The sequence below is a fragment of the Pongo pygmaeus genome, chromosome 13 (genome assembly GCF_028885625.2).
Source record: "Pongo pygmaeus isolate AG05252 chromosome 13, NHGRI_mPonPyg2-v2.0_pri, whole genome shotgun sequence".
In the NCBI taxonomy this organism is placed as follows: domain Eukaryota; kingdom Metazoa; phylum Chordata; class Mammalia; order Primates; family Hominidae; genus Pongo; species Pongo pygmaeus.
The window spans coordinates 65,351,851-65,365,725 of NC_072386.2; positions in this window are offsets into that span (position 1 = coordinate 65,351,851).

The window sequence follows — 13,875 nt, forward strand, 5'->3', positions numbered from 1 at the left end:
TACTCTTGGCTCTGGGTGTATCAGGAAAAAAAAGTCTCCTCTGAGAATTCATTACTATAGCCTTCCATCACCTGATATTGAAACACGGATTTAAATGTGAAGACCAAATATCCTCAGGCCAAAAATGTAAAGTGTTGCTGATACCTCACAGAAAATATAAATGCAAATGACTCTTTAACATATGGCAAAATGATACTTTGGTCATAATAAAAGCATACTGAGATAATACTTTGCCACTACTAAATGGACAAAAAATACCAGAGTACCTCCTTCTCCACTGCTGTTCTGCTGTAGAGAAACAGACGTTCTCATCTATTGCACTTGGTATCACAAAATGCTTCCACCTCGGGGAGGAGAATATCTAGTACAAAACATAGGCACTTACTCTTTTACACATCAACCCCATGTCTAAGAATCTATTCCAAAGATATATCAGAAAAAAATACAAATTAATCTCAGCACATGGCTAAATATTGCATCTCTATTTGTAATAGCAAGACTGGAAACAAGCCATGTGTACATTAAACATTAAATGAATAAATTACTATAATAGAGTACGAGTACATTGAGTGAATATACATTAAAAATTCTGCTATATACTGTTTATACTGGAAATATGAAAACTTAAGATGATTGAAAGTAAAACAATAGAAAAAGATACATCAGGCAGATACTGACCACAAGAAGGGAGGAAGAAGTCAACACATAAATTTTAGACAAAATAGAATTTGATACCAAAAAATAGTATAAGAGATAAAGATCACAGCATGTTAACAAGTGGTTAATTTCACCAAGAAGATATAACATTTATAACTTTGAATACCCTAATACTATAGCTTAGAAAAATATAAAGCAAAAGTTAATAGAACTCAAGGAGAAATTGGCAAATCCACTGGCATAGTAGAAGATTTTTAAAACATGCTCAATCATGGCTAGATAAAGCAAAGAAAAATCATAAGGATTGTGGCAGTCACAGCTACTTTCAGCCTGATATGTGGAGCTATTTTCCTTTCTTGAAATAAGTACTTGGCTATCCAGAATAAAGACCACATTTCCCAACTTCCCTGATACCCAGGTGTGTTCATGTGACCAAGTTCTTGGTAAAGGAAAAAATGCAGCAGTGACAAGTACCCCTTCTGGATAATGCCCTTAAAAGGAAAACGTGGTCTGTCCAGGTCCCTCCTGTCTTCCTTCCTGCTAGCTGGAATAGATATGTGAAGGTAGGAGCTAGAGATGAACCATGAGATGGAGGCATGTGTCGAGGGGAAGATCAACAAAATAGGAATGTGGGCCCGGGACACTATAAACCTCTTGGATTGCTTATGTGATCACTGCTACATAAGAGGAAAGTAAACTCCTGGCTGGTTTGAGTCTTTGATACAATATCAGTATCATAACACATGCAGATTTCAACTCTAGAAGTGGAACTGTAGGAACAGAATCTTGATGGCATGCCCTGGGAAGGTGCACTGTAGGCTCTGAGAATGCAGACACAGCAGGCTGGAATCTGCAGGCCTGCAGCAAATCATCTGGTAAATCTATCTCCTGAGATATTTTGGCAGGTTTTCCACATGCTGACACAGCCCTCCCTCTCAATTCCTTTATCTTGAATAACTTCAAGGTAACTGCCAATAGGCTGAAGTAGAGTGGGGTTGGCAAAACACAGAGATCATTAATAAAACTCCAGAACTGGAAAACTCTGTTTAGATTAGTACTTTCCAACTCTGTCCACATCATGCCCCTATAACATACTATAACCTTTGTGTCACCATAGGCATACATGAATGAGGCTACTCATGGCCAGTGGTGACCAGCCTGCGTGCTCCAGTCATTTCAAACAGAGGCTAAGGGAAATAATATCTTGGGTGTATTTGTAATCTGTTTGTGGCTAACCAGTATACCCAATGCACTACTTGGACAGCTCTGACATAAGATCTTTGGCTGTGGTCATTCTAACATGAAACTGACCAGAAGCCAGCAGTCTAAGATGCCTAAGAGAATTTTGCCAAAACCCCCACATGTCTAGCCTGCAAAAATCTGTGCTTTTTGACTTCTTTAAGGAGTCAAGCCCCCAAGTCAAGATGAGCAGGAATTGCCAGCAATATCATTGCCTTCCAAAGGAGAAAGCATTTTCCAATAGCCATTTCCATGTGACCGCAGGATGTGTAATAGACAGGAAAGCACCTTCTAATGGCAAAGTCAGCGGACAAAAGACAAAGGAGTTTCTGCCAGAAACATGAAACAATAGGATCCACATGAGCTAAGCAAGAATCTTCCTCCACTGCCAGGACAGGAGGTCTCCACAAAGCCTACCTAGCAGCATTAAAGTTTTCCTATGGAGAAGTGACTGCTGGATGTCCCCTATGTTCCCTTTTCTTGGGGAGTTTTTATTGTCATTCCCTTATTTATCTTCCACTACTGTGTAGGAGGGTGATGAGGGTGGACATATAAGTAGCCTGCATTGATGGGTGGCAGGGTCCCATAGCCATACCTAGTGGTGTGAACAATGCATCACTCAGATTCCACACTTCTGCATGCGATTTCAGGGAGGGACTGTGGTCCTTGGAGAGGGAGTGTTGGGTTATATATGGTGAGAAGTGTGTATGCATACGTTTGAATAGGTACAGTAGGTAGCAGCCCAGAATTACTGATGCTTACACTATTTTGGAAGAGAGAAATACTTCTACCTTGTGTAACTCACAGATCTGTTGGGCTTTGCTGCAGTAGCCTGGTCTATGTCTTAAGTACTAGTAGAGATGGAGCCGATCTGAATAATGCAACCAAAAGCAACAGAAGACTTGCACCAAAATAATCATAGCAGCTATTCTAAGACTTGTAAAAAAAACTGTAAACAATTGATATATTCATCAGAACAGAGTAGATAAATTCATTGTAGTTTATCAGACAGTAGAATACAAAATGGAAGGGGGAAAAAAGAAATAAACTACATGAATCAATCATGCCACAAACCTGATGTTGAGTGAAAGAAAATAACAGAAAAATACATGCAGGACGATTCTATTTATGTAAAGTTTTAAATAAGGCAAAACAAAATATTTATTGTCTAGGGTACATTCATATGTGATATAACCATAGAATGGCTAATTTTGTGTGTCAACTTGACTGGGCCGTGGGGTGCCCACATAGTTGGTCAAACATTATTCTGGATGTTTCTGTGAGGAACTTTTGATGAAATTAACATTTAACACAGTAGACTGAGTAAAGCGGACTGTCATCCATAATATAAGTGGCCCTCATCCAGTCAACTGAAGGCCTGAGTAGAATAAAAAGGCTGACCTTCCCCCAACCAAGTGAGAGTTCTTCACATCTGATGGCTTTGAAACTGGGACAACAGCTTTTTTCCTGCTTTTGGACTCCAACTGAAACATCAACTCTTCCTGAGCATCGAGTCTGCCAGCCTTCACGCTGTGACCACATCCTCGATTTCCTGGGCCTCCAGTTTGCTGACTCACCCTGAAAATATTAGGACTTGTTAGTGTCCATAATTGTGAGTCTGTTCCTTATAATAAATAGTTTTCTATATTTTATGGGCATCCTACTCATTTGTTACTCTGGACAACCCTAATACAACCATTTAAGAAAGTAAAGCAAGAATGATTAACAAAAAATTCAAAGTGGTGATAACATCTGTTGAGGACAGAGAGGAAGATAATTCAGGAGGGGACAGACAGGAGACTGTAAAGTTCATGACAATGCTCCATTGCTTCATCTGGGTGGAAAACTTTATGAACGTTTACATAATTATTAGTCTTTAAAATTACTTTCATTATATATTCTTTTTATATGAATGATACATTTCACAACAGTTTTTGTAAAATCAAAAAGTTTTAACTTTGAAAGTGCTTTGAAAAGAGAGGATAAAGCTTCCATGGGCAGCTAGGTAAGGGTGGTTGGGGAGATGCCACTGATTATTCGTGTCAGACCTTCTGCATCAGTAACTAATGTTCATAGTGTTTGTATTTCTAGCACACGAAGGACTTCCAAGTAAATATTACGTTTGTTTTTTCTCATCATGCAGTTCATTGGGGAAAGAAGAATTTAGTCTTTCCTTGAAATAGGCACTAGTTCAGCAGCTCCGGAAGCTGAGTGAAGCACCACTGTGTGTCCCAGAGCACACATGGAGGTCATATTACACCCACAGAGGCAGGTACTGGAAACATACTCCTTCCCTCATTTGGTTCTAGGCTTCTTTGGTTAATTCCACTGGGATCATCTCAAACAAGAAAACATTCAGTCTGTAAAACAGAGAAATGGTCAGAAGAAAGCTCATGAGAAATCGTTGCAGCAAGCGTCAAGGGATGCAAGTTCTGACCTACTCATGACTCATTAATAAAAGAGTTTAAAGCTCCAACATTCTTCATGCTGGTGTGGATTGTGAAGCTGGATGCTCCAGTAAGGATACAGAATCACTTACAGCTAACTTAGGGGTGTGAGAACACCTGCCCACCATAATGGAATTTGGCAGGGAAAGTCTATTTAATGTGAAGAAACAAACCACTGGCCAATCTATTAATTAAAACAATAAAGAAAACAAGAAAAGGTGATTGTGTATTATGTGGCCATTAGAGGTGGTTATGTGTGTATGTGTGGGTTTGAGGAGTTGATAACACAGCAAAGTAAGACTACTTACCATTTATTAGGTGCCTATTCTGTGCCCAGTAACTATAACTGTATGCACTTTAGGCATATTATCTCTTACTTTTACAAACATCCTATGGTGTAGGCTTTTTATCCGCATTTGACGGAGGCAGGTTCATCACCTCTCTTGGATGTGAGAAACATCCCTGACTTGAGGCAGAAAGTATAGAAATAGCTGCCCATTCCTCCATCTTTGAGGTGCATCACTGAACTGCTTCTGATGGGATGCTGCTTTTACCAACCTGGATTTAAAAGGTACCTATTCCTAAGTAACTTATCCAGCATCTGCTTCAGCTTAAAGTGTCAAAATTCTCCGTTGTTCTTTCCTGTTCCTGGCCTGCATGCTAACTATTGCCTTTTCCCACATCCTTTCTCCTTTGCATTGGGTCCTAAGGAAGCCTCCTTAGCTGAGTGTCCTTTTGTTGTTATATTGGATGGTTCTTTACCTTCCAGATGGAATGTACTGCCCCTAAAAGATGGATCTTTGCTGCTGCCTCTCATCTCATTCTATAGCAAACAACTGAAGATAGTCTAAAAGTAAGGTTCAAACTCCTTAATATGGTTCATCTAGCAGGAGAGTCACTTTATTGTCTTTCTAAGTCTACTGAAGGAGACTCAAGACAATGAAAAGCTAAACATTTCTTAATTCACATTCTGGAAAGAAAGCTGTGTATGTCTTCTGGACTCTTTGCCCTAGTAATAGTGGGGACAAATAATTCCATTGTGTTTCTTGAATGTCTCTAAAGATACCCTCAAATGCCTTTGTTTGGGAAGCACTGGTCTATATAAGACAAGATAGAAAAAGACACTTTGAGAAGAAGAGGAATTTGACCCAATCTCAGAAAAAGAAGCAATTCTTGGTTACTGTGAAGCTGGGGATACAGAAGAGTTGTGGGTTTCACGAAAGGCCCGGACCAAGACTTTGCTTATATTCAAGGCCATAAAGGGTGTTAGGACCTTAGATGCATGTGTGTTCTTGAATGCTAAGACCTGAGTGCTGTATCTTGGGATCCATGGAAAATGTGCCTGTCTATGCAGTGCTCATGATGGATAGAGTGATGCTGCTGGCCTTCAGATGGGGAGTGGAGGAAGGATGAAGAGCAGGCGAGCAGCAGCTAGATTAGACAAAACATCAAAGGTGCCTCATTAACTTTTCTACAATATGGATACGCCAGAATTCAAGTACAACAAGGAAAGAATCACAAAACTGGGACTGAGAATAGATACCCTCAATCCTGTAGATAGGAACTGAGCTATATTTAGAATTTAGAAATATAAAAAAAATATATGATTTGTCTTGCATTTCTAGAGTTCTGATGCAAATTTATATCTCTCCAGCTTTTCTCTATCCATTTACCAGATTGTATTTTACCTTACTCTAGTTTGGTTAAAAATTTTCAATTTGTCAAGCACACCATAGGTTTTCTTAACTCCAGACCCTTGCATTTGTCATTATATCTGTTTGAAAAACTTCTGTCTTCTCCTTCCTACCCTCGACACATACACATGCATACACACACACGTACACACACATGCATACACACACACCCTGACCCAATATGTCAATATGCTGTCTTCCTTAGGTGGTCGAACTTGGGAATGGGACCATGAGGTCCTAGTGTTGATGGCAAGCGTGCTCATTCTGTTTCATCTGTGTGGCTGACTAGGAATTTATGCCTGCTTAATTTGGTCACTACTAAACACAACATAGAAGATTCACATGCACAAAATAAAAATTGGGTGTAACCCTGATTTGGAAAGAAAGAAAAGTGCTAGCAGAACTAAAAGGATCTTATGAAGAAATAAGATTCCAATCAGAGCTGAGAAGTACTGCGAACCAAAACACTGTCACTTGCCTTTTATTATAAATCTGATGCACTAGCAAAGGCCTTGAATTTTTCAGCTCTGGTTTCATATCCATAAAATAGTCCTCTCAAAGGAGCTATTTCAACCTTTTTTGTATAACACTCATTATAAATTAATTCTCCCTGAAAACTAACTAGGGAAATATTTTAATATACATAGACAAAACCACACTCTTCTAGGAGGCCACCATACATTCTATGTTCTGTTATTAGAAATGATTTTATTAAGGTTCAGGAATGATTTGCAAACTAATGTTGCTTTGATGTCTTTAATGCACATATAGTTGCTGAGTTTATCTACTGAATTAATCCCTCCTGGTATGCACTAGATTGGGAGCAATCTTGGGGAATGATAGTGAAATTGAAACTTGTTTCATGTTTTGATCACCTGCATTATTATTACTTTTTCCCCCAAAAGGCTTTAAAAATTAAATTTTTCTTGGGAATAGAATGAGAGCAAATATTATTCTTCTTTGCAGACATACAATTGTAAAAATAACACAAATGTTTCAAAGAATCCAAAGACAATTCTGCCTGTGGGAGGTTTGTCTTCTTGTCAGATGCCTATAAATTAGGTTTGCTACATTAAAATCAAATAATACGTATTTCAGTCAGGGGATATTGGAAGTAAAATTATATCTCTGTGTTCCACGCATGAACATCAGCAAATAATTCAGTGGTTGCTGAGCAGTTGTTTCTTTTGGTAGGGATTTTTCCAGTGTGTTTTGTAGCTTTGCAGCTCTCCTGAGTAAAGTGATAAAGGTGATGAATGTCTATTTTGAATTAACTCCTGTTACAGTGAAGTGCCAGTTGATCCAAGCTTTTTAGTCATGACAATTCACATGTATCTTATTCTTTTTATAAGAATCTGGGGAATACCTGTCTGAAATGCTACAACTTACAAGAAGTACATCTCCCTGGTGATAAAAGATAGATGGGAATCATTGCATTGATTTGTGAAATGTCATTGTCAGACTGCACTGGACTGCCAGCAATCACTCAGTACAAAGTTGCTCCCCGGTCTGTTCCCTCTGTTCTTAACACCAATTCTATCCAAGGCTTTGGAGCTTATCAAAAAGGGAAAGATATGGATTTTTATATCGTCCTGAATCTATTTGTGAAATAACTTTGACCCTTATAAATAAAATGTGAATAGCATACTTTCCTGGCAATACGTTGAATCATAAAATGTTTAAGAGTTAGAAGAGACCCGAAAGATTATCTTTACCCTAAGGAAATAGGCCATAGAAGGTGACATAATTTGCTAGTTTCTTGGTGGAAAAGCCTAACTTGAAATGTAGCACAATGTTTATGTATTAGTCAGTTTGTGCTGCTGTAGACTGGATGGCTTAAACAACAAACATTTATTTATCACAGTTCTGAGGCTGGGAAGTCCAAGATCAAGATCTAGTGTCTGGTGAGGGCCGGCTTCCTATTTCTAGATGGCCGTCTTCTTGCTTTGTCTTCATAAGGAGAAGAACAGAGAGAAGGGAAGCAAGCTCTTTCCCATCTCTTCTTATGAGGGCACTGATCTTATCGTGAAGGTTCTACCCTCCTGATCTCATTAACACCCTATCTCTAAATTCCATCACTTTGGATATGTTTCAGTGCATGAATCTGGAGGGGACACAAATATTCAGTCCATAGCAATATGGTATTGAATAGTTACTTCATCACTTTTAGCTGAATTTAACTGAATTGTAATATGTTATTTTAGGCCCTAGCTCAGAATGCAACAATAGTGCTTTAGAAATGTGTAAGATGGCTTGAAAGCCTGGAAAGTTCTCTCTATTCAGGAGAAAAGAGCTAACATATGAAAAATTCATTCTATGTGCCAAATATTTATATATATGTGTGTATATATATACACACATATATATACATATATACATATATACATATATACATATATATACATATATACATATATATACATATATCCATATATATATATATACAATCTAATCAAGTATATCTTGTATCTCTGTCTCTCTCTCCCTCTCTCTCTCTCTCTTTCTCTCTCTCTCTCTCTCTTTACATGAAGAAGCCAAGGATCAGGAAGATTAAGTAACTTGGCCAAAATTACCAAGCTAGTAATAAAAAACTGGGATTCCAACTGGAGACAATCTAACTCCAAAGTTTGTTTTTCTTTTTAACCACTATGCTGTGACCAAGTGTTTTTATTGGCCAAGTTAAAGAGTTAAAGTGTCCACAGAATGGCTCCAAGAAATACTTGTCATGAAATAAAGATTTATTGAGACTAAAAGAGTTACACTGAAAAAGGCAGAAAATAGTCTAATTTTACTTTCAATTCTGGCAACTTGGCAAACTAAGCCAATTCAGAAACTCTCATGGAACAAGTATTTGGAGAGCTGGATGAATTTATTTTTATTGTAATACCCCTGAGGCACTTAACAGACAATCACCCATGTATACACGCATGAGATATAGCTACCAGCAAAGATGACGGATTCCTATATGGAAAACAAACCTTGTGGAAAAATTAATTCTCACTCAAAAGTTGCAAAACACGTGGAAAACTTCACCATGAGTCAAAGTCATCAGACACAAAAAACAACAGGATTAATACTACCAAGAACTTGGAATATACATACATACACACATCTGAAATGATGACAGATATGGAACCCATCAAGAAATAGCAAGACTCTGAAAAAATGAATGAGCAGGTGTGAAGAAAAATCAAACTAGAAGTTTTGAAACAAAAAAATATAGTGGTTTAAATTAAAGCCTCAATATACTAACTAATTAGACCATACTGAAGAGAAAATTGGTGCAATTAAAGAGAGAGCTAAGCAATTTTCCAGACAGTAGCTTGGATAAATGAAGAGTTGAAAAAAAAAAAAAAAGATTCTGAGCACCATGTAGGATGTGATGAGAAGGTCCAACATTATCTAAGAGGAGTTAAGGAGGAGAGAATAGAGAGAATGGTCATTGGCAATATTCAATATACTATTCAATATTCAATGATTGAATAAATTTCCAGAACAGATAGAAAATGTGTATTTTCAGGTGGGAGATATGTAAGTCCCAAAGAATTTAGATAAATACAAATCTACACTAATTTAAGGAATGTTTTGGTTAATTTAGACAGATTCTTTTCTATGCCAGTATCAAATCAATTAAAAATATTTTATGGCAATAAATAAAAGGCTCAGAAATCCCAGAAAAAGTCACTAGTCAAAAGAATTTTTGAACAAGTTCATTTATACTCTACTTAAAATAACAAGTAATCAGCAGATATTACTTCATTGCTTCCAAATGTCACTTTCATCATTTCATAGCCTTCTGCAGTTAAGATTTGTATCTTTTCCTTGTTTTCTATTTGTATCTGTGCAGAACTGAAGGATATCCACCCCTACAATTGCCATAGGATCAACAGACCAAAGGAAGTTTGTCCATGGTAAAGCTTTGTGAACACAATCTAGCTACTGTTTCCCCCAGCAAGACCATGCTTATGTCCTAGAAAAGCTGACAGATTCAGAAATGGTCACAGATTGTATAACTTCTAAATGAATCAGGTAAAAACGGAAGGGAAGAAAACTCAAACCAATGGAAAACACTGAAGAAATAGAAGAAAAAAATATTCAAAAAATACAAGGTAATATGGAAGAAATAAATTCAAATATGGTATTGATCACAATAAACGTCAATGGGCTACACTTGCTAGTTCAAAAACAAAGAGTCTCAATTTGCATTAAAACATACTGCTTTATTCTGTTTAGAGAAGACATGCTGAAGACATAAGGTAACCAAAAAGAGAAAAAAATGCTGGGAAATATATACCAGACAAATACTAGGCAAACGTTAGCATTAAGGAGAGAAGCTGCATGCCTTCAGATGGACCATGGCCCAAGGGCAAGGACCATGCGGGTAGCAGCTAGTATGAACTAAACATCAGAGGTCTCTCATCAGCTTTTATAAAATATGACTATTTCACAATTCATATACAAAACAGCTAAAAATATCATTTATTATTCTTTTTACAACTTATTTTCTCAGATTGGATACTTAGCTCATTAATTTTCAATCTTCAAACTCTCTGCTTTCACATGAGCATGTACACATGTACATATATTAATACATGCTGTAAATTTTTCTCAAAGTACTGCTATATCCCATGAATTTTAATATGTATTATTTTCATTGTCATTTACTTCTAAACATTCTAATTTCCATTACATTTTCTTCATTTGAGAAGTGAAAATGTCCATTTCCAAATATTTGGGTTTGACTATGTTTTCACTTTTAATTATATTTTATATTGAAGTATAAATTACATATAGTGACAAAAGAGGCAAAGTCCCTACTTCATGAAACTTATATTCCAGTGGAATAATATATAGGTTATTATACAGGAAAGATAATATACAGGTTATTAAAAGTAAACAAGATCATTTCAGACCATGACACATCTATAAAGCTGATAAGCTAGGATGTGTAGTAGACCTTATATGAAAAAAATAGTTTTATAGTAAAGTAGCCTGGGGATAGATTTTATACTATACAGCCTCCTCTTAGAGATTCACTATGTATATTAATACACGAAAGAATGTGAAAAGATGTGCAGTTAAGCAACCTAGCAATTGTTTTTATGTATTCCAAAATTATTTAACCAGCTGTCTGTTTACAACATTGCACCAATTACAATAGAAGTTATTGATGCCCTACTTATATCCTTTCAAAACTCAAAATTCCAGTGTGTGCCTATAACTACAAGCAGTTGAGAGCTTTCTTTCATAGGTGAGAGGAAGGCTGGAAATTCGAGGGATGCAAGTCCCTTGGGAGAAGCCCTTAGGCGTTGATGAATGACAGTTAAATGAGTTAACTTTTGGGTAGAAAACATGTTCTTTAGTACCTCCCAGAGTGCCCCTGTGAGACCAGACCCCAAGTGCCCACAGAGGAAACCCCCTTTATAATCCATATTTTCTTGACTTTCCTCCATTTCCTGTCTCATTTCCCTATTCTACTGGTACTCTTGAGAATTCAACCCAAAACACCAATTAACAACTTATGATTAAATGATTTTAGTGTTCTGAAAGAAACAGAGTTTTAGGAATGAAGCACTAAAATATTGGACTACCATTGTAGTTTCATGATTTACTTTGCTTTTTTACCAGAGATTAGAGCAATTTATTTATGTTCAAGAAATAAAAAACTATAGATATGTCAGGGAAACTATTTTATCCCAATGGAGAGCTTATAGTCCCTCATTTTACTTTTAGAAAACCTGAAACTTGTAAAAAGTTATTCTATTTTAGATTACTATATATTACATATTATATAGAATATGCAATATATATTAATTATATATATTATCTATATATGTAATTATATAGAATATGTAATATATATACAATCTATATATATTATAGAATACTATATATTACAGAATATTGTATTTCCTAATGATAGAGCACAGGGTTCAATAACAAGAGAAAACCCTTATGTTATCTGTGAAGAACATATCATGAGTTGTGGTATAGAGGAATGAAAAAAGCACATCTCCGTTTCATATTGATATTAAGTATTTTCTTTTTTGTGTATGCTAGAACCATTTTGATATAATTATATATATCTGCCAAATGCAAGAAGAAAAGGTTCATGCATATATAACTTTTCCAAGTTTAACATTTGCAAGTATAAACGACAATGATCTCAATTTAATAATTTGCATCATCTTCAGAGCAATTGACCAATATCTCTTTACTGCTAGGCTTACCAACAGTAAATTACAGATGAATTAATGTCCTTTTGTTTCTCTTTTCTCACTCTGCTTGTCCAGAGACACTTCGTCATAAAGTTTCAGTCCAGCTCACCTCTAGCCAGAGGTAATCTTTTTATTAGGTTGGTGCAAATGTTATTGCGGTTTTTGCCATTGAAAGTATGGCAAAAACCACGATTACTTTTGCACCAACCTAATAGATCAGTACTCAGTTGCTCTGAATTTTGCTTTTTATTGTAACCTATTTTGGCTGGGCATGGTGGCTCACACCTGTAATCCCAGCACTTTGGGAAGCCGAGGTGGGCAGATCACCTGAGGTCCAGAGTACGAGACCAGCCTGGCCAACATGGTGAAACTCCGTCTCTACTAAAAATACAAAAATTAGCTGGACATGGTGGTGGGCACCTGTAATTACAACTACTTGGGAGGCTGAGGCAGGAGAATCACTTGAACCTGGGAGGTGGAGGTTGCAGTGAGCCAAGATCACGCCATTGCACTCCAGCCTGGGCAACAGACTGAGACTCAAAAAAAAAAAAAAAAAAAAAAAAAAAAACTACACACATGAAGCTCTGTACCTTTCCTGAACTACTGGAGATGGCTTCTTTATAGCAGGTCTCGCTTTGTTTTGACCTCCATTTTGTTGTTACTGCTGTGGTCAGCGGCACTTAGCTCTTCTTCATTCCTTAAACCATACCTGTACCCTGGACTTGGGCAAGTTGAGTTTCAGCACCACCTCCTCCCACATGGAAATGGCTGAGTACTGGGTCTTAGCAAACAGCATTCCCACCACATGTCATTGCTCCCAGGTGAATGTTGTCCTCTCCCTGTGTTGTTTCCAGGAGGATAGCCAGATAGCCCACCGAGGGGTGCAGCAAGTCCATACCCAAAGTGCTCAGGCTTAGCCCATTGACTGTGTAGGGTGGTTACTTAAAATAAGACATCATGCCAAGGTTGTCTGGATGAACAAAGACACAAATTCAGCTCACATGGGCAGGAGGTGGGTGGTGTGGGGGACCCAGCTAGAAGGCCTCTATGTGCATGGAGTGGACAGGTTCAGAGTCTTGGTGGGTGGGTTTGGAGTGGTAGAACTAAGAGCAAAGCAAACAAGCAGAGGTGCTGCTTTACTGCTTGGGAGCCATCAGCTCTTCTACATTCTACTACTAACTTCGAAAGACTACTAAGTATTAATATTTTCTAAAGAAAGTACAACTGGCCAATTTTAATTTAAGTTCTGCATTTTAAAAATCCTTTAAAAGGAAGAAATGGGATATATGGAATTGGCAGCCATCCCTCTGCATTTTGGATGCTACTTCTTGAGGCAGTCCTATGTAGTACTGTGTCTCAGCAACTTGGTATTTAACATTCAGAAAATGAAATGTCTAGAAACAAAAGAGCAGGAGGAATGTGTGTGCATGCCTGCAGACATATGTATGTGTCCTTGTGTGTTTGTGCTGGGATTTGTGTGTTTGCATATGTGTGAATTAAGAGGATAAGCACAGACATGGCAATGTGGCATCTCATCCTGGAAAATCTACCCTCCCTCAGTACAGCAGAAGGAAGGTAATAGAAAGAGGACGGGTCCTAGCAGCAGTGCATGCTGGGATT